The sequence below is a fragment of the Papio anubis genome, chromosome 4 (assembly GCF_008728515.1).
Source record: "Papio anubis isolate 15944 chromosome 4, Panubis1.0, whole genome shotgun sequence".
NCBI classification, from domain to species: Eukaryota; Metazoa; Chordata; class Mammalia; order Primates; family Cercopithecidae; genus Papio; species Papio anubis.
Genome location: NC_044979.1, coordinates 36,472,881 through 36,499,937, shown reverse-complemented (window position 1 = coordinate 36,499,937; position 27,057 = coordinate 36,472,881). Strand labels below are relative to the sequence as shown.

At 39.0% G+C, this 27,057-nt stretch overlaps 1 long non-coding RNA gene across 1 annotated transcript; it reads left to right on the top strand.

Moving 5' to 3' along the window:
* The first annotated feature begins 5,074 nt into the window (after positions 1-5,074).
* Positions 5,075-24,957, top strand: LOC110742902. The gene is made up of 3 exons (XR_002521171.2): positions 5,075-6,936; positions 10,116-10,258; positions 23,076-24,957. It is a non-coding gene; the product is annotated as an uncharacterized LOC110742902 (long non-coding RNA).
* Positions 24,958-27,057: the final 2,100 nt, after the last annotated feature.

Sequence of the window (27,057 nt, the reverse complement as noted above, 5' to 3'; positions counted from 1 at the left end):
GAAAATGTGGGAAAGTTTGGAACTTCCTGGAGACTTGTTGAATGGCTTTGACCAAAATGCTGATAACTATATAGACAATGAAATCCAGGCTGAGATGGTCTTAGATGGAGATGAGGAAGTTGTTGGGAACTGAAGTAAAGGTGATTTTTGCTATGTTTTAGCAAAAAGACTGGTGATATTTTGCTCCTGCCCTAGAGATTTGTGAAACTTTGAACTTGAGGAAGATGATTTAGGGTATCTGGTGGAAGAAATTTCTAAGAAGCAAAGTATTCAAGATGCGACTTGGGTGTTGGTAAAAGCATTCAGTTTTAAAGGTAAACAGATTATAAAAGTTCAGAAAATTTGCAGCCTGATGATGTGATAGAAAAGAAAAGCCCATTTTCTGAGAAGAAATTCAAGCTGGCTGCAGAAATTTGCATAAGTAACGAGGAGGTAAATGTTAATTGCCAAGACAGTGGGGAAAATGTCTCCAGGGTATGTCAGAGACCTTTGCAGCAGCCCATCCCATCACAGGCATGGAGGCCTAGGAGGGAAAAATGGTTTCATGGGCTGGGACCAGAACACCCCCACTATGTGCAGCCTAGGGACTTGGTGCCCACATCCCATCTGCTCTAGCCATGGCCAAGGTACAGCTTGGGCCATGTCTTCAGAGGGTGCAAGCCCCAAACCTTGGCAGCTACCATGTGGTGTTGAGCCTGCAGGTGCACGAAAGTCAAGAATTTATGTTTGTAAACCTCCACCTAGATTTCAGAGGATGTACAGAAATGTCTGGGTGTCCAGGCAGAAGTTTTCTGCAGGGGAGAGGCCCTCATGGAGAACTTTTAGGGCAGTACAGAAGGGAAATATGGGATTCAAGTTCCCACACAGAGTCCTCATTGGGACACTGCCTAGTGCAGCTATGTGAAAAGGGCCACCATCCTCCAGACCCCAGAATGGTAGATCCACTGACAGCTGGCACCATGCACCTGGAAAAGCTGCAGACACTCAATGCTAGCTCATTAAAACATCCAGGAAGGAGGCTATACCTTGCAAAGTCACAGGGACAGAGCTGTCCGAGACCATGGGAACCCACCTTTTGCATCAGTGTGACCTGGTTGTGAGACATGGAGTCAAAGGAGATCATTTTTGAGCTTCAAGATTTGACTGCCTTGCTAGATTTCAGACTTGCATGAGGCCTGTAGCCCCTTTGTTTTGGCCAGTTTCTCCAACTTGTAACCGCTGTATTTACCCAATGCCTGTACTGCCATTGTATCCAGGAAATAACTAACTTACTTTTGATTTTACAGGTTCATAGGCAGTAGGGACTCGCCTTGTCTCAGACAATAGTTTGGACTGTGGACTTTTGAGTTAATACTGAAATGAGTTAAGACTTTGGGGGACTGTTGGGAGGGCATGATTAGTTTTGAAATGTGACAACATTAGATTTGAGAGGGACCAGAGTGGAATGATATGATTTGACTGTGTCTCCACCCCAATCTCATCTTGAATTGTAGCTCCCATAATTACCACATGTTGTAGGAGGAGCTTAGTGGGAGATAATTGAGTCCTGCTGTGTGTGTGGGGGGGGGAGGGGCAGTTCCTCTGTACTGTTCTCGTAGTGAATAAGTCTCAAGAGATCTGATGGTTTATAAGTGGAAAACCCTTTCACTTGGTTCTCATTCTGTCTTGCCTGCTGCCATGTAAGATGTGCCTTTCAGCTTCCACCATGATTGTGAGGCCTTTCAAGTCACATGTAACTGTGAGTCCATTAAACCTCTCTTTTTTTGGAAATTATCCAGCCTCTGGTATGTCTTTATCAGCAGCATGAAAATGGACTAATACAGAATGTATTCTAAAAATCAATAGCTAAGCAAGAATTTATTGTCATTTTTATTAATACAAGTGTGTGTGTCCCATATCTCAATGTTAAACTCTGGATTAGAAAATACAGTTTAAGTTCAAAGGTAAAGTGAGATCCTCTACTCTCTTAAGAGTATTGGAAGGGAGGGAAGGATAATTGAAGGAAAGGACGATGTGCAAATCAAACATGTAATTTACTAACCCAGCCAGCCACATGAATGAGAAGTGTATGTCTGCTTCATCTTCACAGTCTTCTGCTTGTTGTGAGGACAAACGTCCACCAATCTATCTGATTGTCATTTAAATCCAACAGCATGTAAAAAGTAAAAAAACTATGCTACTCAAAGGCACTGATTTAGCACAGTGACTCAAATTCCAACGCATCAAGTTTGCAACCCTTTCTCTTATGGAAAGGAATGAGTATAGGGGTGAACAAAGTGAGAGGTCAAAAGGGCTTAACTTCAAAATTCCTCTGAAATAGAGGTGTGGTGTGGCACACAACTCTCTTGCCTTTGAACAGTGGCAGAAATGGGAGAAGCAGAAATGGGAGAAGCAGAAATGCTTCACTCTTCCACAGCAGCTAACCAACCCAAGGACTTCAACAGGTACACTGGTGTAGGAAGGACAGTTGGCGTAGGTGATTCCTAGGCTCATTTTAAGCACCAAGATAATAAAAATTAATTATTGGGTACTAGTCTTTTTAAAGTGAAAACAAGGTTAGCAGACATGGGTTTCAAGGAAATCAATGTGTAAAAGAACAATAAAAATAGCAACCAGATGTTTACTACAATTTGTTCTTGAATGTTACAAATAAAGGTTTCCATATTCCACCTCATGAGCTGGTATAAATCTCCCATATCATAAGACGCTGCTCTTTTTTTGTTCCTGAGTTCTATGCCCCAAATTTTAAGCAACTTCTTCACTTCAAGAGAGAGTGGGTGACAAATTCCTGATGAATAAGGTCATATTAATTAGTATTTTTATTCTCATAAAAATATAGAATGGTGGCTAACACATAGTATGTACTCAGTTAATGTTTGTTGAATTAATAAGAGGAAGAAACGAATAGTGGTGTGAGAGCTGACTGGAATGGACTGGCTGACTCTGATTGTTAAATAGGATTTTTGAGAGACTAAATATTTCATGGTTGTTATCTTGAAATTCATTATGGTGAGTGTATTTGCATCAAATTTGTATCAAGAAAATGGGCAAACACTGTGAAATTAGGGCTTTTCTTTCTTTTTTCTGTTTTTTTGGGAGAGCTAGTTTATCAGCATACTACTGCCTATTGCCACCACTTTCACTCCACTCTAATCTTTTCACCTTGGGAGAATCTCACTTCCTAACAGTTTCAACCTGAGAAATGGCTAAAGACCCAAACAATGCCCTCTCTTTCCATCTTGCAGATTCTGGGATATGCGTCTGGTTACAGCTAAAGAAATGTTTGGAATCTTGTTGTAGTAATAGTCTTAATCTGGATTTACAGACATATGTGTGTAGATACTTTTTTCTCCCAAAACAGTAATAAGTACATGTTCATATAGATTTAAGAAAAGCCTAACATTAGAATGTTAACCCTGACGAAATAATCTGTGCACCAAACCCCCATGACATGTAATTTAGTCATGTAACAAACCTGTGCATGTACCCCCTAAACCTAAAATAAAAACTGGAAGAAAATAAAAGTTTGAGACGTGTCCACTGTAATGTTAAAAAAAAATTCTGAAAGAAATCAAAGATCTAAAAATGAAAAGACAACTAAATTCAAGGATAACACAATTTAATTTTGACAAGATCACAATATTCCACAAATAAATCTGCAGATTCAATGCAATTCCTGTTGAAATCCCACCTGTCTTTTTACAGAAATTGACCAAGCAACCCCAAAATATATATTTAAATGCAAAGAAAGTCAAATAAGCTAATAAATATTAGAAATAGACACAGTTTTTTAAACAGTTAACCCTGCTTTAAGAACCCGAGGCAAAAACAAACTCTGGCAAACTAAAAGAATTGATATTACAAATGCACATAAAGATTCAGTGACATGCTCTAGATAACAATGATGCTGTTCCCTTTCATCCATAGCAGCTCCAGAGCCTATTTACCCTTGAACAAAAGGCACAAAATTTAAACCTTCAAACACTTTACCAATATTTCAAAGCCAAGGTCCACATATATTTAACATTGCCACTTATAAATATTTCTGTGGCTCTCACAAAACATCACTCTGACTAGAGTCTATCTCCAAAAAAAAAAAAAAAAAAAACAAAAAATAACAAAAAAAAAACCCTTATTAAGTGCCTCGCCTTCCATGTCCAATGTTTCAAAAGCATTATTTATGTGTCTAGTATTTATTTTAAAAGAATATTTTTCTTAACTCGATGAGAAAATGCTGTCAAATAGGTTGGTTTTGAAAAAGCATTAATTTCAAAAACCTGTTAATTGTTACTGCTTTCTTCATATCTAAAAGTCTTTATTTTTACACACACACACAGACACACACACACACACACACACACAGACCTAGGTAGATAACTTCATGAATATTGGGACTGAACACAATTTCTCATAAGTAGGTTACTTATAGATATTGACCCTTATTGTTCTTACATATGTAATAATAGAAGCAAATAACTCTATGCGTCTGTTGTGTAATGTGCTACCTCAGGGGTCAAACACTGAATCTTTCTGAGGAATCCAATTAGTTCCTTCTATAAATTCAATGTAGAGAAATCCCTGAAGACTATTTGAAATTTATGTAATCCAGGATAAAGAAATAGGTCTGGTCAGGAGCAGTGGCTCACACCTGGAATCTCAGCATTTTGGGAGACCAAGGCAGGTGGATCATCTGAGGTCAGGAGTTCAAGACCAGCCTGGCCAACATGGTGAAACCCCGTCTCTACTAAAAATACAAAAATTTGCCTGGGCGTGCTGGTTTGTGCCTATAATCCCAGTTACTCGGGAGGCTGAGTTAGGAGAATCACTTGAACCTGGGAGGCGGAGGTTGCAGTGAGCCGAGATAGCACCACTGCACTCTAGCCTGGGCAACAAGAGCGAAACTCCATCTCAAAAAAAAAAAGAAAGAGAGACAGAAAGAAAGAAAAGAAGGAAGGAAAGAAAGAAAGAAAGAAAGAAAGAAAGAAAGAAAGAAAGAAAGAAAGAAAGAAAGAAAGAAAGAAAGAAGAGAGAAAGAAAGAGAGAGAGAGAGAAAGAAAGAAGGAAGGAAGGAAGGAAGGAAGGAAGGAAGGAAGGAAGGAAGGAAGGAATCTGTAAGGATTTGTATCTGATGCAAAATTGAGAAGGAGTTCTAGGTATTCTACAAACCATCCCCTTCATTCCCTGTGTCCTCTCCAGGTGCAGATTTATCTAAGACAAGTGCATTTTAAACATTCCTCTTTTGCACAGACCATTTACGAAGCCTGGAAACATCCCTATAATGGTTAGCTGCACTTGTCGACTTAGCTATGTTATGGTCACCAGAAAATCAATCAAACACTAACCTAGATGTTGCTATCACAGTACTGTGCAGATTTGATTAAATCCCATACTCAGTTGATTTTGATAGGAAATATGTATAGGACTGATTGAATCAGTTGAGTTTTAAGAGTGGAGTTGAGGCTTCCTTAAAAAAGAAGTTCCACCTGTGGACAGCAGATTTTGATATCCATGCCTGAGAGTCCAGTCTATCCGAAAGATTTTGGACTTGCCACAATCATGTAAACCAATTCCTTGCAATAAACTTCTTAATATATATCTCCTCCTGGTTCTGTTTCTCTGGCTGAATGCTGATGAATACAGGACCAACAATATGTGCATATATTTCCTTTTGTAATTCACAAAAGTAAGATATTTTAATTTCAGTGAATTGAGACTATTCCTTTCCACTCTGACTTGCCCCCTGCCACACCCGTGCAGTAGCATTTCAGTGGCCACAGATATTCTGAGGATCTTGCTCAGAAGAAGTTGAGTTAGAGATATATTTAGTTTGAGTTTACTAGAATTTATAATTCACAGTCACATCCATGAATAATTATTTCTAGCCACACCTTCCAGAAATATTATTACTAGCACTGTGAAAATACACCTGAGTTTTGATTCAAAGTATCTAGAGATCATATCAGAATATGAACATGTCCTAGAACATCTGGGGCCAAATATATGTGGGTGGTGAAAATTTTAAAAAGTTGAAGTGCATGAGCCAGAGCTGGTCAGTGGAAATGTTTTCCAGTCGTCAGGTATGTAAAATGTAAGAAAAGGAGATGATGATGCTCATGAATGTTTGATGAAAATGGGATCCCTTTTTCAACAAGAATATATTAAATAACACATTGTATGTACAATCATGAATGCACAGTGCAGCTTTTTTCTTTTTTGATGGAAATTACAAACATAGAATTTATCATAATGTCTATGCTTATAGAGTATGAACTTGTAGCAGCACTGTAAATAGTGTCGAAAATTTCCTACGTTATGCTTTTCAACAGTCAGTAATAAAAAGGTAAATTTCAATTAATCATGCTAAGGAAATATTGAATTATCATTTCATTCTCTTTCTGCAAAATGTTTCTTATGAAGAAGTGATTACGGTGTCAAAACTCTAGACAAAAAAATATTTGACAAGTGTGTTAGATAGCTAATAATTATGCAATTTTTCTTGATTTTGTGCCATTTGTTGAATTTACTGCCTTTTAAAAATTTGCAACTTGTGATTTCTTTTTCATCGTAGATAGATATCCATTTTTGTGAATACAAAATCAGGAATTTATATTTAAGAATTTCTTTCCTTAAAGAGATTCTTCAAATTGTATAATCTTAAATTCTCACAAATTTGAGATCTTACCACCGGCCTCTGTGTGCGTGTTTGTTTTGGTGTCCTTTAACGCTTTCCCTGCTTCATCACACTGCCCAGAGCTTCCCACTGGGAACATACTCTCACCTCCTTAATTTCCATTTCCTTTTTCTTCCCCAAACAGGAAAGAGTAGCCATTATTCATGCCATTGTCAAAACCTCATGGCAACAAAGAGTCCAGGGCTGGAATTAAAAAGATGATTACAAAGGGGAGCTCCACAATCAGGTGATCCAGCATTGATAAGGTGTTTGGACTTGATTATATGAAACGAGATTTCTATAATTACAAGAGCTTGTTTTTCACTCTAGTATGCATTCTTTTAGGGTTATCTTCTCTCCTAGAAATTATAAGATAGTTTGAGCTAAAGACTCAAAGCTAAATAAGCCTCAAAGTGTGCGATGTTAATATAACATTCCAAACAACTCACATCTAAAGAATATGAAGATCTGCCATTAGTTTAGAATTATGAGATTTTTGTAAGAATAAATTTGCCTTGGGCAAATGGCATCTGTAAATGGTACTAATCTAAAAAATTAAAAAAGCAAACATTCTACTATATATAAAAATCTGAAATGATATATGCTCTGGTTTGGGGGTAAGGTGGTTGTTTTTTTAAAAAATATGACGATGGAGGTAGTGAAGTGGTTAATGGAATATGGTACTGAAAATGTCTAACCTATTCTAATATGATGAGATAGTTCCCTACACAATAGTTTAGGAATCTTATTCTAAGTAATACTTAGGCAATATCACTTTGCTGCTAATGCTTATTGAAGGGAGTGACGATCTGAGTGTGCCACTTTGTGTGTCATTGAATGACTGCTCTGAGAAGAAGGAAAGTAAACCCAGCATTGTAATGATAGTCTTTGGAATGAAGCTCATGGTGAGAGCCAAGGGCAGCTCCAGTAGGAAAGAAAGGGCAAGGTCAGAAAGGAGATTAAGATCTTGGAAGCAGAGCTGTCCCAGGGGTACCTGCTAACTATTCCTGTGTACCTGCTGTGAGCTGACTATTGTAGCAGGTATACAGGGAGTTTCAAAAAAAATCAGATCCTGCCTTGAGAAAGAAGAACATTACCTTCAAGCAGCATTTACTAAGCTTCCATCTGTGCATAGTTGGGGGAATGGTAGTATGCCAAGAAATTTCAACATATCATATAACCAACAGTCAGGGGGTTAAAATCTAAAACAACACCAAAAAGCTCAGTTTTCTAGAATGAATTGTGAAACTTCTTCCTCTGAGTTATTGTCTGCTATGTATCTATAGGAATCAGCTTTCCCTTCTAAAGAAACAGAGAACTGCATATTTTGCACATTTCCTCACACTGTGATGTGTGCAGTGAGAATGCAGACATGGCTAAGAATGATATTACCCAATGCTCCTGCGCCTACCTGCACGTGACTATCTGACTAATTCTCACCAATGAGACATGAGAGGAAGAGTCCTCCTTTGGGGCCAAGGCTTTTAGGATGCTCATGTAACTTCTCTATCTCTTTTTTCCCTTCCACCAGCTAGAGTCACGTGACTGTAAGTCCCGTGAATGATGATGCCATAAGATGGAAGGAGTCTAGCTACATGATTTGTTGCATGGGTAAAAACCAACTCGGAATGTTCTTCTTCAAATTAATATATTACCCAGAGACAAACACTTACTATCTGGAAAAAAATAGTCTGGGTCTTCTTATTCCACAGTCAAGCATTATGTAATTCAATGCCCTAGATAAAGGCACCTAATACACATTTACTGAATTTAAAATGACAGGCTAAGACAGGCATTTAAGGTGCTGCATAGAATCCCAGTCGCATTCTATCTAATGTACTGTAGTTACTTAGAGAGAGGGGAAGTGATAGAATGGATGATGTGTAAATTAAGAGCAAGGTAGAAATAAAAAGTAGGAAAATACTCGATGTCTGAGTTTCAGTGAGTCATGTGAGATGGACAGTTGCAGTGTTGCCGTCTATCATCCATTCCCCATCCTTACAGAAACACCACCACAATTATATTCGATAAGTCCAGATTCTTCCACCTTCAGTAATGTTCCTGGTCTCTTCAGGATAAGAAAGTAAAGTTAGAACTGATGCAGTCATGTCACTTCTGCAAGATAAGGGCTTGTCTGAAAATGACATCAATTTGTGGAATAGAACAATGCCAAGAGACAGAGATAGATGATGTTCAGCCCCAGAAGCCAAGTAGATCTGAAGTTAGCACTGCCCCATATGTGTTTCTTAGAGTAGACCAATTCCTCTTTGCTTAGGCCAATTGGATTGGGTTTTCTGCCACCCATAACTATAAGAGCTCTAACTAAAGCATCATAGAAGGTTTTGTGGTATTGGCAATACCCTGCCACTTCTGGGTGCAGCTGGTAGTTGGGTCAGATCCCTCTGATGGTGAGTCAAGGCCATTCGGGTAGAGAGCAAGTTGCCAGAAGCTGTAGTACTTGCAAATGAAAGTCTGGGGTATGCCAGGACTTTATTCCCCTTCTTCGTAAAATCTCCATTAGTTGTTCTTTTCTAAACCATCACATAATTAAGAAAGATTAAAATCTTTTATAAGGATATTTTCTCAATTTTATCCTAACTATGCTTAAAGCAACTTTCCAAAACTTGGCATCTTAATTACTCTATAACAAACAAGATGAATAAAAATATGTGTGCCATGCACATAACTATTTCTTTACAGCTCCCTCAGGCCCTGCTTTCCCACACTCTTACCACCCCTGTGCTTTTCCCATATAGAAATTCTGAAACTGCTCAAGCTAAAAGTCAAGTTCCAAAATTCTACTTAATAGAGAGAACCAAAAGCATGACCAAAATGGTTCCTCAGAATCAGGAGGTAAAACCTAAGATTTGTACTGAGATTGGAATTCAGACCCAAGGGCCAGGAGTCAGATAAGATAATAACAAGGAGGTGGTTAGTTAAAAAGAGTGAAGGGGATGCTGTCTGAATTATTTTAGAAACGGTTACTGGTGACAGCAATCAGGCTTTCACATGATCTTTATGACATGTCTCATTTGTTGCCTAGATTCATTTAAAGGACCTAGGAAATGACCAAACCTGAAGCTTGGATCATTTACTTAAAGTTTCTGAAGACACGAGGGCCAGGCTCTATTCACATAGACATTGCCAAACCAAATCCCCAAACTTGTCACCGTTTTTGTCCCTCTGCCTCTCCATTCTGTAGACTGAGAACCCTACATGAGCACTTACAGGCAGTCTAGTCGTGGTTTAGCAGCTTCCCAGCCCCACCCCAGACATTGCTGAACAGACATTCCCTCCAGCTACCATCTGGTATTTTCACAGACCAGCTTCAGACAATCTATTGAGCAAAATAAGGAAGGAGACTTGCTCTAGTTGCAATGTAGGAGGTCACAAGTTTATATTCCATTTATGCCTCCACTAATTCTATTTGTTTCCTTCGCATTAGGTGTTCCAAGATAATGAATACTTCCATAGCAACAAAAGTCTGACAATAAACAGTTACCTTGATTTTCACATTTTCAAAGAAAAATCCCTCAATGGCAACTAGACCAGAAGTCTCAGCACTGAATATGCAATAATGGCTACAAGGTGAACAGTTTTTCTATTCCATTTTCTTAGCAACATCATTGATTGATTTTCTTGGAAAGGAAATTAGATTGGATTAGATGATCTTTTTGTTTCAGTCATATAGCCTGTTATTAGCAATTAAAATATGCAGTAGCTTTTGAAACAACACAAGTAATAAGTGACTTCAGTACAAATGTATTATATTCTAATACAAATGATTTATAAATAAGATTTTATTTTAAAATTTGTATCCCTTCTCTGTCCAAGTATTCTGAAAGTAGAAAGTGTATATGACTGAAAAACTGGTATAAAATATTTCAATATAGTATATACTCTATAGGTTGAATTCAAAAGACTGCTGTCACTGTACATTTTTTCCCCTAACAAATCATCTTTTTTCTATGCATAACATATGGTGAGGCAACATTCTTTACATTGTGTTAAACAAGAAAACACTTCGTAATGAATTAAAGTTAAGGAAAGACTGTATCAGCCACAAGGAACTTGAGTTCTGGCAGTTTTGAGGGTTTAAGGCTCACAGCTTTTAGCAGCTATGTCTGCGTAAAGACTTGATTTGATCAAAATAAAGAACACAAACACGAACAAGGGACTCCCTGAAAATTCAGAGCTTCAGTGAGTTCAGCACAAGTCCTAAAAGGACAACTCCCTAAACATTGACATTAAACGTTTTTGCACTGGCTTGACCAAGTATAACTTTAAAATGAAACACTAAGTGAAATATCTCTATAATGAAAACTGTAAAACACTGACAAAAGAAATTGAAAGAGACACCAAAAAATGGAAAAAATTCCATGTTTATGAATTAGAAGAATCACTATCATTAAAATGTTCCTACTACAAAAAGCAATTTAGAGATTCAATGCACTCTGTCAAAATACCAATGAAATTTGTATCAGTCACGGTCCTCTAGAGGGACAGAACTAATAGGAGATATATATATATCTATGACACATGTATATCTATATCTACATCTAGATATATGATCTAGATATATATATAGAGAGATATATATATATGATACATGATGTTCAACCCCAGAAGCCAAGTAAATCTGAAGTTAGCACTGCCCCATATGTGTTTCTTATAGTAGACCAATTCCTCCAATAGGATATATGTATATATCTCCTATTATATATGTGTGTATATATATCCTGTTTTATATATACACCCTATTATATACAGAACTAATAGGATATATATATCCCATTATATATGTATATATATCCTATTATATATAATATATATTATGTATTATACATATCCTATTTTGTATATATAGAACTAATAGGATATATATTTGATTATATATAGAGAACTAATAGGATATATGTCCTATTATATATTATAAATATTCTGTTTTATATAGATCCTATTTTTTATATAGCCTATCATATATATATGTGTGTGTATATATATGAAGGGGAGTTTATTGAGGAGCATTAACTCACACAATCACAAGGTCCCATAATAGGGCATCTGCAAGCCGAGAAGCAATGAAGCCAGTCCAAGTTCCAAAACTGAAGAATTTGAAGTCTGATGTTCGAGGGCAGGAAGCATCTAGCATGCAGAAAGATATAGACTGGGAGGCTAAGCCAGTCTAGTCTTTTCACATTCTTCTGCCTGCTTTTATTCTGGCTATGCTAGCAGTTGATTGAATTATGCCCACTCAGATTAAGGGTGGGTCTGCCCTTCCCACACCACTGACTCAAATGTTAATCTCATCTGGCAACACCCTCACAGACACACCCAGGATCAATACTTTGCATTCTTAAATCCAATCAAGTTGACACTCAGTATTAACTATTACAAGTCCACCCGTTGTCAAGTTGAACCCATACACATCTCCTGAGATCATACATAATCTTCAAATAAAGACAATAATAAGGTCGTAATTATGCCTAACATAATACAACTATCTTTCATGCAACCAGAAGCGCACCAATTCCCAACCCAAACGCTATTACATAAAGCTAACAACACTTAAATGCTGATATGAAGTCAATAAATATTATGTCACATGTTAAAGGAAAAAGGAAATAAAATGAAGATATTTTCTTAGTACAAGTGTATACATACACAAACATGTTCTTAACAAAAGAAGGAGGAAATACTCATGAAAATTACAGTCCTCGTTTCTGCAACTGGTCATGTGGTTGTAAGTTGGTATTGATAAGTACCTTCTTCTACTAACTATTCTGTATTCCCTTTGCCTTCAGCAAGCACCTCAGCAGGTTGTGGTTTTTTTCCCTAGTGGACTGACCCACAGCTTCATTCCTGAAAGGTCTGGACCATTTGTAGTCCTGCCTGTATTGGACTATTATAGTTTTCCATTGACCTTCATCACAGGGCATAGTAATAATAAGAGATGCCCGAAAGCATCTCCTGTATTACACATACACTCTTCCTTACTTCCATTGTGGAGTAGTAGACTGATTTCATCTTGATAGTTCAGATCAATCACCCCAGCCAACACTGTAACTCCCTTCTTAGCATGTTGGCTTAAAGGTAGAAGGAGCCCAAAGTGTCCAGGTGGCAATCTTAACATCCAGTTTAATGGAATTGTTATTGTGTTTCTTGGTGGCAGTGTTCCTCCCTCTGGAATTAATACCTCCAGGCCAGCAAATCATAATGTCATGGGAACAGGAAGCAAAAATTTTGCTAGTGGATCACTAGGGGTAATGCTGAGTGGTGCCATTTCCACTTCCACCCCTTGATTCCTGGACTGGTGAAAACTGGCTACAGGAGAAACAGTGCCATATATTGGACACTGATTCAGAGCACACACAGCCTTCTGGTGAACTTTGCCCCAGTCCTGCAATGTATTGTCACCTAGTTGGTGTTGTAATTGTGACCTCAAAAGGCCATTCAACCATTCTATCAATCCACCTGCTTCTGGACAATGGGGAGCATGGTAAGACCAGTGAATTCCATGAGCATGAGCCCACTGCCACACTTCCTTAGCCATAAAGTGAGTGTCTTGGTCAGAGGCAATGCTGTGTGAAATACCATGAGGGTGAATAAAGCATTCTGTGAGTCTGCAGATGGTAGTCTTGGCTGAAGCACTAAACGCAGGATAGGAAAACCTATATCCGGAGTAAGTGTCTGTTCCAGTGAGGACAAACCTCTGCCCTTTCCATGATGGAAGAGGTCCAATATAATCAACCTGCCACCACCAAGTAGCTGACTGATCACCCAGAGCAATGGTGCCATATGGAGGGCTCAGTGTTGCTCTCTGCTGTGGCAAATTGGGCACTCAGCAGTGACTGTAGCCAGGTCAGCCTTGGTGAGTGGAAGTCCAGATTGCTGAGCTCATGTGAAACCTCCGTCTCTGCTACCATGGCCACTTTGTTCATGGGCCCATTGGGTGATGACTGCGGTGGCTGGGGAAAGAGGCTGAGTGGTGTCCACAGAATGAGTCATTCTATCCATTTGATTAGCAAACACTCCTCTGCTGAGGTCACCCTTGGTGAGCACTCACATGAAATATAAATATCTTCACTGTTTTTGACCACTCAGAGAGTTCCACCCACATACCTATTCCCCATATTTCTTTGTCACCAATTTTCCAATTATACTTCTTCCAAATCCCTAACCATCCAGCCAAACCATTGGCTACAGGCCATGAATCATTATAGAATCGCACATCTGGCCATTTCTCCCTCCATGCAAAGTGCACAACCAGATGCATTACTCAAAGTTCTGCCCACTGGGAAGATTTCCCTTAACCGCTGTCCTTCAGAGATGTCCTAGAAAGGGGTTGCAGTGCTGCAGTTGTCTACTTTGGGGTGGTGCCTGCATATCATGCAGAACCATCTGTGAACCAGGCTGTAGTCTTTTCTTCTTCTCCCAACTGATCATAGGAAACTCCCTAAGAGGCCACTGGTGCAGACTGTGGGAGAGAAGGCAAGGTGGCAGGTGTGAAGACCATGGGCATTTGAGCCACTTTCTCGTGTAACTTACTTCTGCCTTCAAGACCTGCTCAAGCCCGATCATGTATATTCACTTCCATTTGATGATGGAATGCTGCTGTTCATTGCCCACTTTATGACTAGGTGGGTCAGAAAGCACTCAGTTCATGATAGGCAGTTCAGGTCACATGGTGGCTTGATGACCCATAGTCAAATGTTCAGTTTTCATCAAAGCCCAGTAACAGGCCAAGATCTGCCTCCCAAAAGGGGAATAGGTATCTGCAGAAGATGGCAGAACCTTGCTCCAAAATCCTACAGCACTGTGATAAACCTATGAGGGCCTGCCAGAGGCTCCAAACAGCATCCCTCTTTGCCACTGACACGGGAAGAACCATTGGACCTGCTGGGTCATATGGCCCAAGTGGCAGAGCAGCTTGCACAGCAGCTTGGACCTGTTGAAGAGCCTTCTCTTCTTCTGGACCCTACTCAAAACTGGCAGCCTTTCGTGTCACTCAATAAATGGGCAGGAGTAACACACCAAAATGTGGAATGTGTTGCCTCCAAAATCCAAATAGGCTCACTAGGTATTATCACTCTTTCTTGGTTGTAGGAAGAGCCAAAAGCAGCAACTTATCCTTCACCTTTAGAAGGAATATCTGAAACCCTAGAAATTTTACTGAGGTAGAAGGTCCCTAAATGTTAGTCAGATTTATGGATTTATTTCTCATTCTCTGGCACACAGATGTCTTACCAATAATTCAGTGTGTTTGCTACTTCTTGCTCACTGGATCCAATCAACATAATGTCATCAATGTAATGTGGTATCTTATGGAAGCAAAAAGTAATCAAGATTATGACACAAAACTGGAGAGTTGATATACCCCTGAGGTAGAACAGTAAAGATAAATTGCTGGCCTCGCCAGCTGAAGGCAAATTACTTCTGGTGGGCCTTATGGACAGGAATGGGGAAAAAGGCACTGCCAAATCAATGACTGCATACCAGGTACCAGGAGATGTGTTAATTTGCTCAAGCAATTAAACAACATCTGGTACAGCAGCTGCAATTGGAGTTATTACTTGGTTAAGCTTATGATAATGCACTGTCATTTTCCAAGATCCATATGTCTTCTTCACAGGCCAAATGGGAGAGTTGAATGCGGATGTAGTGGGAATCAACACCCCTGTATCTTGCAAGTCCTTCATGGTGGCACTAGTCTCCACAATCCCTCCAGGGATGCGATTTTTTTTTTATTTACTATTTTTCTAAGTAGAGGTAGCTCTAATCATTTTCATTTGACCTTTCCCACCATAGTAGCCCTCCAATCAGTGAGCCAATTTGGGGGTTCTGCCAGCTGCTAAGTATGTCTATGCCAATTATGCATTCTGGCACTGGGGAAATGACCACAAGATGAGTCCAGGGACCACTGGACCCACTGTAAATCAGACCTGAGCAAAACTCCATAATTATCTGACCCCTGTAAGTCTGCTTTAACTGGAGGCCCACAATGACTTTTTAGGTTCCCTGGAATCAATGTCAGCTCAGAGCCAGTGTCTAGTAGTCCCTGAAATGACTTGTCATTTCCCTTTCTCCGGTACACAGCTACCCTGGGAAAAGGCTAGACGTCTCCTTGGGAAAGGGTGGGAGAAAGATTAACAGCATAAATTGTCAGTAGTGTAGTGGGGTCCTTCCTCAAGGGGACCTGGCCTCCCGTTCATTAGAGGGATTCTGGGTCTGTAAACTGGCTCAACTCTGGAAATTGATTGAGGGGCCATGATGCTCTGTTTTCATAATTCAAATTAGTCTTTTGTCCACTCTACCTGGAATTTTTCTGCTTATATAAATTAAGTAGGAATGCAGTAGGCTTCCTGTCAATTTCACTTCTGGGAACATTGTAATTAATTAGCCAATGCCAAAGCTCTACATGAGTCAGACTATTCTGATTGCTGCTCTGCCTCTGCTGTCTATTACAGTGGCTATACCCACCTTACCTTTGATGGTTGAGTACCTCCACTTGGGCCCTGCCAACTTGGGATCCAATTATTCCCATTGCATGTAAATTTTGTAGTTGAGTGACTGTGGTTCCCACTGTTAGATCTGGAATGCAGAGAAGAGCAATCACAGAGCTCTTCAAAGATGTGGGTGCTTCCCTCACAAATCTATTTCACAAAGCACTGGTCTTGGGAGGCCAAGATGGGTGGATCATGAGGTCAGGAGATCGAGACCATTCTGGCTACCATGGTGAAACCCAGTCTCTACTAAAAATACAAAAAAATTAGCCGGGTGTGGTGGCAGGTGCCTGCAGTCCCGGCTGCTTGGAAGGCTGAGGCAGGAGAATGGCATGAACCCATGAGGCGGAGCTTGCAGTGAGCCGAGATTGTGCCACTGCACTCCAGCCTGGGCAACAGAGCAATACTCCATCTTAAAAAAAAAATAAAAAATAAAAACAAATTAAAAAACAAAGCACTGGTCAAGATTGTATTTTCTGGACCCTCCCAGCTGGGATAAATAAGTCTAAAGTGACTAATCTACTCTAGCATCCCAATATTCCTAAGCCTTTGGATTCCTTCCTCTACGTAAACCAAGAAAAATCATTTCCAGCTTGCTCACAGTAGGCCATCTTTTAATCCATATTTCAGCTAACCAAGCAAATAAACTATTGCAACCTTTTTTTAACTCCCTGAGCTACAAAATTAAATGCAGAGTCCCTACTTAGTGGGCCCAAATCTATAAATTCTGCCTGATCCAACTCTGTGTTCCTTCCACCTTTACCCACACCCTTAATATCCATTCCCATGTCCATTCTCCAGATTTCTGCTTATATAAATCAGAAAACTCAAGCAGTTCTTTGCAAGTGTAGTCCACCTCCTCATGGGTCATACTCTGAACCTCAACTCTAGAAGCCCACTGGGACTTCAGTCGAGTTATAGGTCTAGAAGAAAAAGGAGGTGTTGGGGGTGGCTCCTGAGGAGAATCAACATTATCTTGCCTGGAAACTGTGTCAGGGGAGGACATCACTGTTGTCTCAGGCAGCACAGGGTTTATCTCCTCAGACAATGGTGAAAAAGCTGAAGGCAGCATGGGTTGGGGAGGTGTTATTGCCACTACTGGGGATGGGGAAGCTGTTTCTTCTGGCTAAAAGTTTCATCAGAGTTTACAAGCTCAGTGTCCTCAACTTCATCAGGGTCCTCCCATATATCCCCATTCCAAGTTGCAGGGTTCTATTCTTTTTCAATCAATGACCTCACTTTAACAGTAGACACCTGGTGAGGCTGTGCATGCACCTTTCATTGTGGGTCAGCCACTAGTACGATAAAAGCATGTGTCTGATTTTCCACAATTTCAGCTCTTTCTCTACAGGCAATAAAACTCTCACTCAGGGCAAGATTAGCAGATTTGAGGCTCAGTATTTGCTTCTGAAACTGGGAGTTAGAATCCCTGAGTTCATCATTTTCTTTCATCACTTTGTCCAGTGAACTTAGAAGCAACCAACCAATCAACATCATTATGTTCCTTGGTCCTCCACATGTAGTCAAAGGTATTATGTGTAGAGTCACTAAACTCCTTGCCTCTCATGAGTGGTGAATAGGGCATGTCAGATGCATTTATTTTGCATGACTCTTTAAACAGTTCACACTAAGGGCTATCAGTGTTCTCCGTACTATTAGAACTAGAGTCTTTAGCATTTTTAGGTCTAATCATATAAAGCAGCCAACTCTGGAAATGCCAAACCAACAAAGAACTTCATTGTTAATACTCTGTTCCTCTAGAAAGACTCTTGACACCAAAATCTGTATTCAGTCATGGTTCTCTAGAGGGACAGAACTAATAGAATACACACACACACACACACACACACATATGTGTGTGTGTGTGTTTTAACTCACAATCACAAGGTACCACAACAGGCCATCTACAAGCTGAGGAGCAATGAAGCCAATCCAAGTCCCAAAGCTGAAGAATGTGGAGTCTGATATTCAAAGGCAGGAAGCATCCAGCACAGAGAAAGATGCAGGCTGGGAGTCTAAGCTGGTCTAGTCTTTTCATATTCTTCTGCCTGCTTTTATTCTGGCCACGCTAGCAGCTGATTAGATTGTGCCCACCCAGATTAAGAGTGGGTCTGTCTTTTCCCGTCCACCGACTCAAATGTTAATCTCCTTTGGCAACACCTTCACAGACACATTCAGGATCAATACTTTGCATTCTCCAAACCAATCAAATTGACACTCAGTATTAATCATCACAACATTCTTCATAGGAATAGAAAAAAAACTATCCTAAATTTCACATTGAACCACAAGAGACCCAGAATAGCCATATCTATTCTAAGCAAAAAGGACAAAACCAAAGGAATCACATTATCGACTTCATATTATACTACATTGTTATGGTAATAAAACAGCATGGTACTGGCATAAAAACAGACACATAGACCAATGTAACAGAACAAAGAACACAGAAGCAAATCCACACACCTACAGTGAACTCATTTTTTGACAAACATACTAAGAACACACACTGGGGAAAAGACAGTCTCTTCATAAATGGTGCTGGAAAAACTGGATATCCATATAAAAAAAAGAATGAAACTAGACCCATATCTCTCACCATATACAAAAATCAAATCAAAATGGATTAAAGACTTAAATCTAAAACTTCAAACTATGAATCTACTACAAGAAAACATTGGAGAAAATCTCCAGGACATTAGTCTGGGCAAGGATTTCCTGAGTTTTATCCCACAAGTGCAGGCAACCAAAGCAAAAATTGACCAATGGGATCACATCAAGTTAAAAAAGCTTCTGCACAACAAACAAAACAAGGAACAAAGTGAAAAGACAAACCATAGAATGGGAGAAAATATTTGCAAACTACGCATCTGACAAGGGACTAATAACCAGAATATGCAAGGAGCTCAAACAACTCAACAGGAAAAACATATAATAATATAATCAAAAATGGGCAAAAGATTTAAATAGACATTTCTCGAAGGAAGACATACAAATAGCAAACAGACATATGAAAAGATGCTCAATGTCACTGATCATCAGAGAAATGCAAATCAAAACTACAATGAGATACCATCTCATTCGAATTAAAATGGCTTATATTCAAAAGACAGATAGTAACAAATGCTAGCAAGGATGTGAAGAAAAGGGAACCCTGGTAGACTGTTGGCAGGAATATAAATTAGTACAAGCACTATGGAGAATAGTTTGGAGATTCCCCCAAAAACTAAAAATAGGACAACCATATGATTCAGCAATCCCACTATTGGGTACATTCCCCAAAAAAACCAAATCAGTATATCAAGGAGATATCTGAACTCCCATATTTACAATAGCCAAGATTTGGAAGCAACCAAAGTTTCCATCAACAGATGAATGAATAGAGAAAATGTACATATACACAATAGAGTACTATTCAGCCACAAAAATGAATATGATTCAGTCATTTGCAACAACATGGATGGAACTGGAGATCATTATGCCAAGTGAAATAAGCCAGGCACAGAAAGAAAAACATTGTAGGTCATGTTCTCACTTATTTGTGGGATCCAAAATTCAAAACAATTGAACTCATGAACAGAGAAAGTGAAAGGATGGTTACCAGATACTGGGAAGGGTAGTGCAGTGGGGCTGAAGGGGAAGTGGGAATGGCTAATGGGTACAAAAATGTAGAGAAAGAATGAATAAGACACACTATTTGATAGCACAATAGAGTGACTATAGTTAATAATAACTTAATCATACATTTTAAAATAACCTAAAGAGTATAATTGGGTCTTTTATAACTTAAAGGATAAATGCTTAGGGGATGGATAACCTATTCCCCATGATGTGCTTATTTCACATTGCATGCCTATATCAAAACATCTCATGTACCTCGTAAATATATACATACACTCTGTACCCACAAAAATTGAAAATTAGAATTAAAAAATGTAATGAAGTACTTTATTTTATTTTTCTGGAAAATGTGATTGTGTCTTTAGGGGGCTAATAAATAACGCTCCTCTTTTTCCTACCCCAATAGATGCAGGAATCTGATAGAGATTAAAGCATGAACTTTATTGGTAAAAGCTAGAATGGAGGATGTGGCTTAAATGTTTAGCCTCAATAGATTTTCTAACAGTTTGCTCCATACTGAATTTTCCTACAGGCAGTAATGGACAACTGTATGTCTTTCCTGCAGAGACACTCATTATTCACTCAGTAAATATTTATTGAATGTCAACTATGGGCCAGATATTGTTTTAGGTGCTGAGGATTCAACAGTGAACAACTCAAAGTCACTGCACTCAGGGAGGTCACATTCTAAGTAGTGATGAGTTCTTGAGTCTGCTAAGACTTGAGTTTGGCTGCAGATCTAGAGGAAAGCAGTTTGGGGGGAGGGTCCTGAAGAAGATCAGCAATATCTTAGAAGGTGACTACTTCAGGGGAAACCATTGCAGGTGTTTCAGGCAAAGTGAGACTAACTTCGTGAGGAACAGGTGGCAGGGCTGTTTCTTCTGGTGAAGAAGGCTTGGTGTAATTTAACAGGTTCAAGACACCAGCTTCATCAGAATCTGCCCATATGTCTTGATTCCAGTTTTTGAGAATGCCATTCCTTCCAGTCAATGCCATAACTTTAACAAAGGGGCCCTGCGTGGCTGGGCATTCAGTTGACATTGTAAGTCACCCACCCACAGGGTGAGACTTTTTTCTTTCATTTTCATAAATTTCAACCCTGTGCCTACAGAACATAATGGTTTATTTCAGAGTAGACATAGAAGATTCCAGGTCCCTTTTGACAATGTGAGCTAAGAATTTAAAGCTCTGAGCTTATAATTTTATTTCCCTAAGTTCTTAGGTGTTGTTACAAGCAACCAACCAACTCTATCTTGCTCATTTTCACTAAAATATTATACTGGCAGCAAATACTTGAAGACATGAAATGCCTTTTATAAGCATTTGATTGCAGGTATCTAAAGGAGATAATTTGAGAAACTTTTTTTTGCCATGAACTACCACATGCCACGAACTACTAGTGCTCCCTTTACCAATGGAGATATGGTCTTCAGTGCCTTTAAATCTAACCAGATCAGAGAGCCAATGCTAGAAAACCCAAAACCAATTCAGATAACTCATCCTTGAGATTCTGTTCTCTGGAACCACTCTCGGTATGCAATTCTGTTATCAGGATTCAGTCAGAGAAGCAGATCCATTAGGTGGTATGTATCTATATATACATCTAACTATGTATCTATTTATCTGTCTGTTTGAATATCTATCTATCTATCTATCTATCTATCAAGACACTTGTTATAGGAATTTGATCTTATACAATTGTGGGAGCAGCCATTCACAGTCTCTATCAGATTGTTGTCTTCATAGCTGAAGCTGGAGTATGAAGTCCACAAGACAGTCACTAGGGAAGGGACAGTAAATATAAATTGGGGCAAACAAGATTAAGCTGGATCCCAAAGTACAAGATGGAACCCATGAGGAAAGACTAAAACTCTTGACAGCTCCTGTTGCTTCTGACCACAATAATATCGATGTTTGGAAGATGTGTTCTGAACATGCACACCCGCATACAAGTTTAAAAAGCTAAAGGAATATGCAGAGGAAGGGGAGCAGTTGCAGGTCCAGCAACTATGAAGATGAGCTAGGCAGTGAAACCACATGTGAGCTACAAGGTGGCTGATGTTCCCCTGCATTCTTACTAGAATAGAAACTTATTCTGATAGAGATCTTCCTTCCTTTCTGCAATGTTTCTGTCAAAACTACAATTCATGGATTTCCTGTATTCTACCCAGCATCACCTCTGACCACACAGTATCACAATGAGCCAAGGAATGTATTTCATAGCAAATGGAAGTATAGCAATTAACTCATGCTTATGGAATTCATGAATCTTACCGTGTTCCCCTTTATTCTGAAGCACTTGGCTTGTTAGAGTGGTAAAATGATCTTTTGAAGACTCAGTTACTGTGTGAGCTAAGTAACATATTGTAAGCTCTGTTCTCCAGGATTCAGTAGCACCCTAAATCAACAACCATTATATGATGCTGTTTCTCTCATAGACAGAATTTGTGGGTCCAAGAATCAAGAGGTGAAAATGGAACTGTCTCCTCTCACTAATGGCCTTAGTGATCCATGAGCAAAACTTTTGCTTCCTGCCCCCATGACTTTAGGTTTAGCTGGCCTAGCAGTCTTTGTTCCAATGGATGTAATGCCTCTACTAGGGTATAAAACAATCCATTAAACAGGGAGTTGAGACTGGCTCTCAACACTTTCAGCTCTGCATGACACTGAATCAACAGGTGAAACAGAGGGTGACTGTACTGCTAAAAGTCAGTTATTCTGGTGAAAAGAGAGGAATTGAGGTTGCTTTATATAATGAGACAAATAGGAAGTTTGTTGGAATACAGAAGGTGCTCTGTGACACCTCTTAGTACATTCCTGAGAGCAAAGTCCATGGAAAACTGCAGCAATCCAATTTAAACAGAACTGTTAAGGATTCAGACCTCTCAAGAGTAAAAGTTAGGACCATCCCACCCAGGAAAAACATCATGACAAGTTGAAGGACTTGGTTAGGGAAAAGGAAATAGAGAAAGGACCATGGAAGAAGGTATGGAAATACCTGAGACTGGGTTATTTATAAGAAAAGAGGCTTAATCAGCTCATGGTTCTGTAGGCTGTTCAGGAAGCATAATGCTGGCATCTGCTCGGCTTCTAGAGAGGCCTAAGGAAGCTTACAATTTATAACTATAAATACTGGCTGTGCTATGTGACCAGTTGTAGAAATGACAACTGTCATAGTTATGAGTTTTTTCTTATTTTTATATAAATATTTTGTTTTATTACTTCTTTAATCCTTTATAATTTAACATAAGATATGTTAATTGTGGTTGTCTGTATTTAAGTTACAGGATATCACAGTGGAGTGTGAACCAGCCAGGAGGAGAATGAATAACACCCAGAGACAAAAAAGGACTTGTTGTCTTTTCTGGGGAAAGGGTTAGTGTGCTTTTCAGTTGCATGTGAGATAGTTGTAGCATAGTAGGAAGACATATGACTTTGTTATTGTTATTTCATATGAAGTATGGTTTAAGGAGATGTGTATAGATGCCAAGTTAGCAAGAATTGGACTGTGGTATCTTATCAACTTGACTAGGTTGAATTACGTTTTTTAGAATTCTATTTCATGTAAGTTTTCCATTAGGAGAGTCAGGAGAAAGACTTTCTTTTAAAAGACTATGGGGCAGAATGATCTATTTAAATATCTACATGTAGGTAGATAGGTAGACAGATAAACATACAGACAGAAATATCTGTGTCTTTGTTCAGATAGAATAGATATCTGAACAGAGATAGTTCAGATAGTTCAGACATCTGAACAGAGATAGAGATATCTCTGAATATACTCATATATAGATATATTTATATCTATCTTCCCTTTCTAACTACCAGAGCTATGAACTCAAGATTTAGTATTAAATGTAATGAAAACAGTCTTACAGAAACTGCCTAACCGGATCAGCTCCACAATTGTTCTATACAGTCAAATCCCTACAACAAATCCTTTTACAAATCTTTCTTTTTTGTAGATTTTACAAAATCCTACAACAAATCTTTAGATGTATAGATCCTACAACAAATCCTCTTAGATCTATAGATCTTGTGGTGGTTTTGCTTCTCTAATTGAACCATGATATAATGTGTTCCAAATATGGAGCCAACAGAATTTGCTAACATATTGGATTTAGGGTACAAGAGAAAGAAAGAGGTCAAAAACGACTTCAAGGTGTCATTTGGAAACTAGAAACTAGAAGACTGAGAAACTAGAGAGAGAGGGGGCTGAAATTGAATGGGTCTAAGGCAGAAAATTAAAAATGTGTAGCAATTTTATATTTAAAATACCTACTAGACATCTGGATGGAGGTGTCAGGTGAGCACCTGGGTTTACAAGTCTAGAGGTTTCAGTGAAGAGCACTTAACTAAAGAAAAAACTGGGAAGTCACCCCAATATCATAGATAATGCCGAGGCTGTGGAAATGGATGCAGGAACCTAGGAAGTGAATATAGAAAAAGAAAGAAAATAATCTAAGAATGAAAAAATGAAAGAAGTAAAAGAATTAGAAAAACGAATAGGATTCATCAGAAGGAGTAGCCAATAATGTAAAGAAAACAGTATATAGCTATGTCAAATGATCCTGATAGATGAAGACTAAAAATGTGACATTGAATTTAGCAATGGAGAGGTCACTTCTGACTTTGAGAGGAAAACTTTAAGTACAGTAATGGAGGTGAAAGCTTAACTAGAGCTGGCTTATTAAATAATGGGAGGAGAGGAAAGTGGAGACTAAAAATGCAGTCCACTTTTCTCAGAAATTCTAGTGTCAAGTGTAGCAGGGAAATGGTAGAAGCTGTGGAAGATATGGGATAGAAAACCCCTTTGTTTTTAGATGGGAAATGTTACAGTATGTTTATATGCTGATGTATTAGGCCACGTTTGCATTGCTATAAAGAAATAACTGAGACTGGGTTATTTACAAGAAAAGGAGTTTAATCAGCTCATGGTTCCATAGGCTGTACAGGAAGCATAGTGCTGGCATCTCCTAGGTTTCTAAGGAGGCCTCAAGAAACTTACAATCATGGCAGAAGGTGAAGGGAGACCAGGCACATCACATGGCAAAAGCAGGAGCAAGTGAGAGAGCCAGTGGGTCGAGAGAGGTGCCACACACTTTTAAATGGCCAGATCTCATGAGACTTCACTATCAGAAGAACAGCACAAACAGGATGATGCTAAACCATTCATGAGAAACCTGCCCCTGTGGATGCCCTCTCTCACCACTCCTATTCAACAGTATTGGAAGTTCTGGCCAGGGCAATCAGGCAAGAGAAAGATATAAAGGGTATTCAATTAGGAAAAGAGGCAGTCAAATTGTCCCTGTTTGCAGATGACATGATAATATATTTAGAAAACCCCATTGTCTCAGCCCCAAATCTCCTTAAGCTGGTAAGCAACCTCAGCAAAGGTTCAGGATATAAAATCAATGTGCAAAAATCACAAGCATTCCTACACACCAATAACAGACAAACAGAGAGCCAAATCATGAGTGAACTCCCATTCACAATTGCTTCAAACAGAATAAAATACCTAGGAATCCAACTTACAAGGGATGTGAAGGATCTCTTCAAGGAGAGCTACAAACCACTGCTCAATGAAATAAAAGAGGACACAAACAAATGGAAGAACATTCCATGCTCATGGATAGGAAGACTCAATATTGTTGAAATGGCCTTACTGCCCAAGGTAATTTATAGATTCAATGTCATCTCCATCAAACTACCAGTGACTTTCTCCACAGCATTGGAAAAAACTACTTTAAAGTTCATATGGAACCAAAAAAGAGCCCGCATTGCCAAGACAATCCTAAGCAAAAAGAACAAAGCTGGAGGCATCACGCTACCTGACTTCAAGCTATACTATAAGGCTACAGTAAACAAAACAGCATGGTACTGATACCAAAACAGAGATATAAACCAATGGAACAGAATAGAGCCCTAGAATAATACCACACATATACAACCATCTGACCTTTGACAAACCTGACAAAAACAAGAAATGAGGAAACGATTCCCTATTTAATAAATGGTGCTGGGAAAACTGGCTAGCCATATGTAGAAAGCTGAAACCGGATCCCTTCCTTACACCTTATACAAAAATTAATTCAAGATGGATTAAAGACTTAAATGTTAGACATAAAACCATAAAAACCCGAGAATAAAACCTAGGCAATGCCATTCAGGACATAGGCATGGGCAAGGACTTCATGACTAAAACACCAAAAGCAATGGTGACAAAAACCAAAATTGACAAATAGGATCTAATTAAACTAAAGAGCTTCTGCACAGCAAAAGAAACTACCATCAGAGTGAACAGGCAATCTACAGAATGGGAGAAAATTTTTACAATCTACCCATCTGACAAAGGGCTAATATCCAGAATCTACAAATAACTTAAACAAATTTACAAGAAAAAATCAAACAACCCATCAAAAAGTGGGCAAAGGATATGAACAGACACTTCTCAAAAGAAGATATTTATGCAGCCAACAGACACATGAAAAAATGCTCATCTTCACTGGTCATCAGAGAAATGCAAATCAAAACTACAATGAGATACCATGTCACACCAGTTAGAATGGCGATCATTAAAAACTCAGGAAAAAACAGGCGCTGGAGAGGATGTGGAGAAATAGGAATACTTTTACACTGTTGGCGGCACTGTAAACTAGTTCAACCATTGTGGAAAACAGTGTGGCGATTCCTCAAGGATCTAGAACTAGAAATACCATTTGACCCAGCTATCCCATTACTGGGCATGTGCCCAAAGGATTATAAATCAAGGTGCTATAAAGACATATGCACACGTACGTTTATTGCGGCACTATTCACAATAGCAAAGACTTGGAACCAACCCAAATGTCCATCAATGATAGACTAGATTAAGAAAATGTGGCACATATACACCAAGGAATATTATGCAGCCATTAAAAAAATGAGTTCATGTCCTTTGAAGGGACATGGATAAAGCTGGAAACCATCATTCTGAGCAAACTATTGCAAGGACAGAAAACCAAACACCGCATGTTCTCACTCATAGGTGGGAATTGAACAATGAGAACACTTGGACACAGGAAGGGGAACATCACACACTGGGGCCTGTTGTGTGGTGTGGGGAGCGGGGAGGGATAGCATTAGGAGATATAACTAATGTAAATGACGAGTTAACGGGTGCAGCACACCAACATGGGACATGTATACATATGTAACAAACCTGCACGTTGTGCACATGTACCCTAGAACTTAAAGTATTAAAAAAAAAAAAAAAAAGAAAAG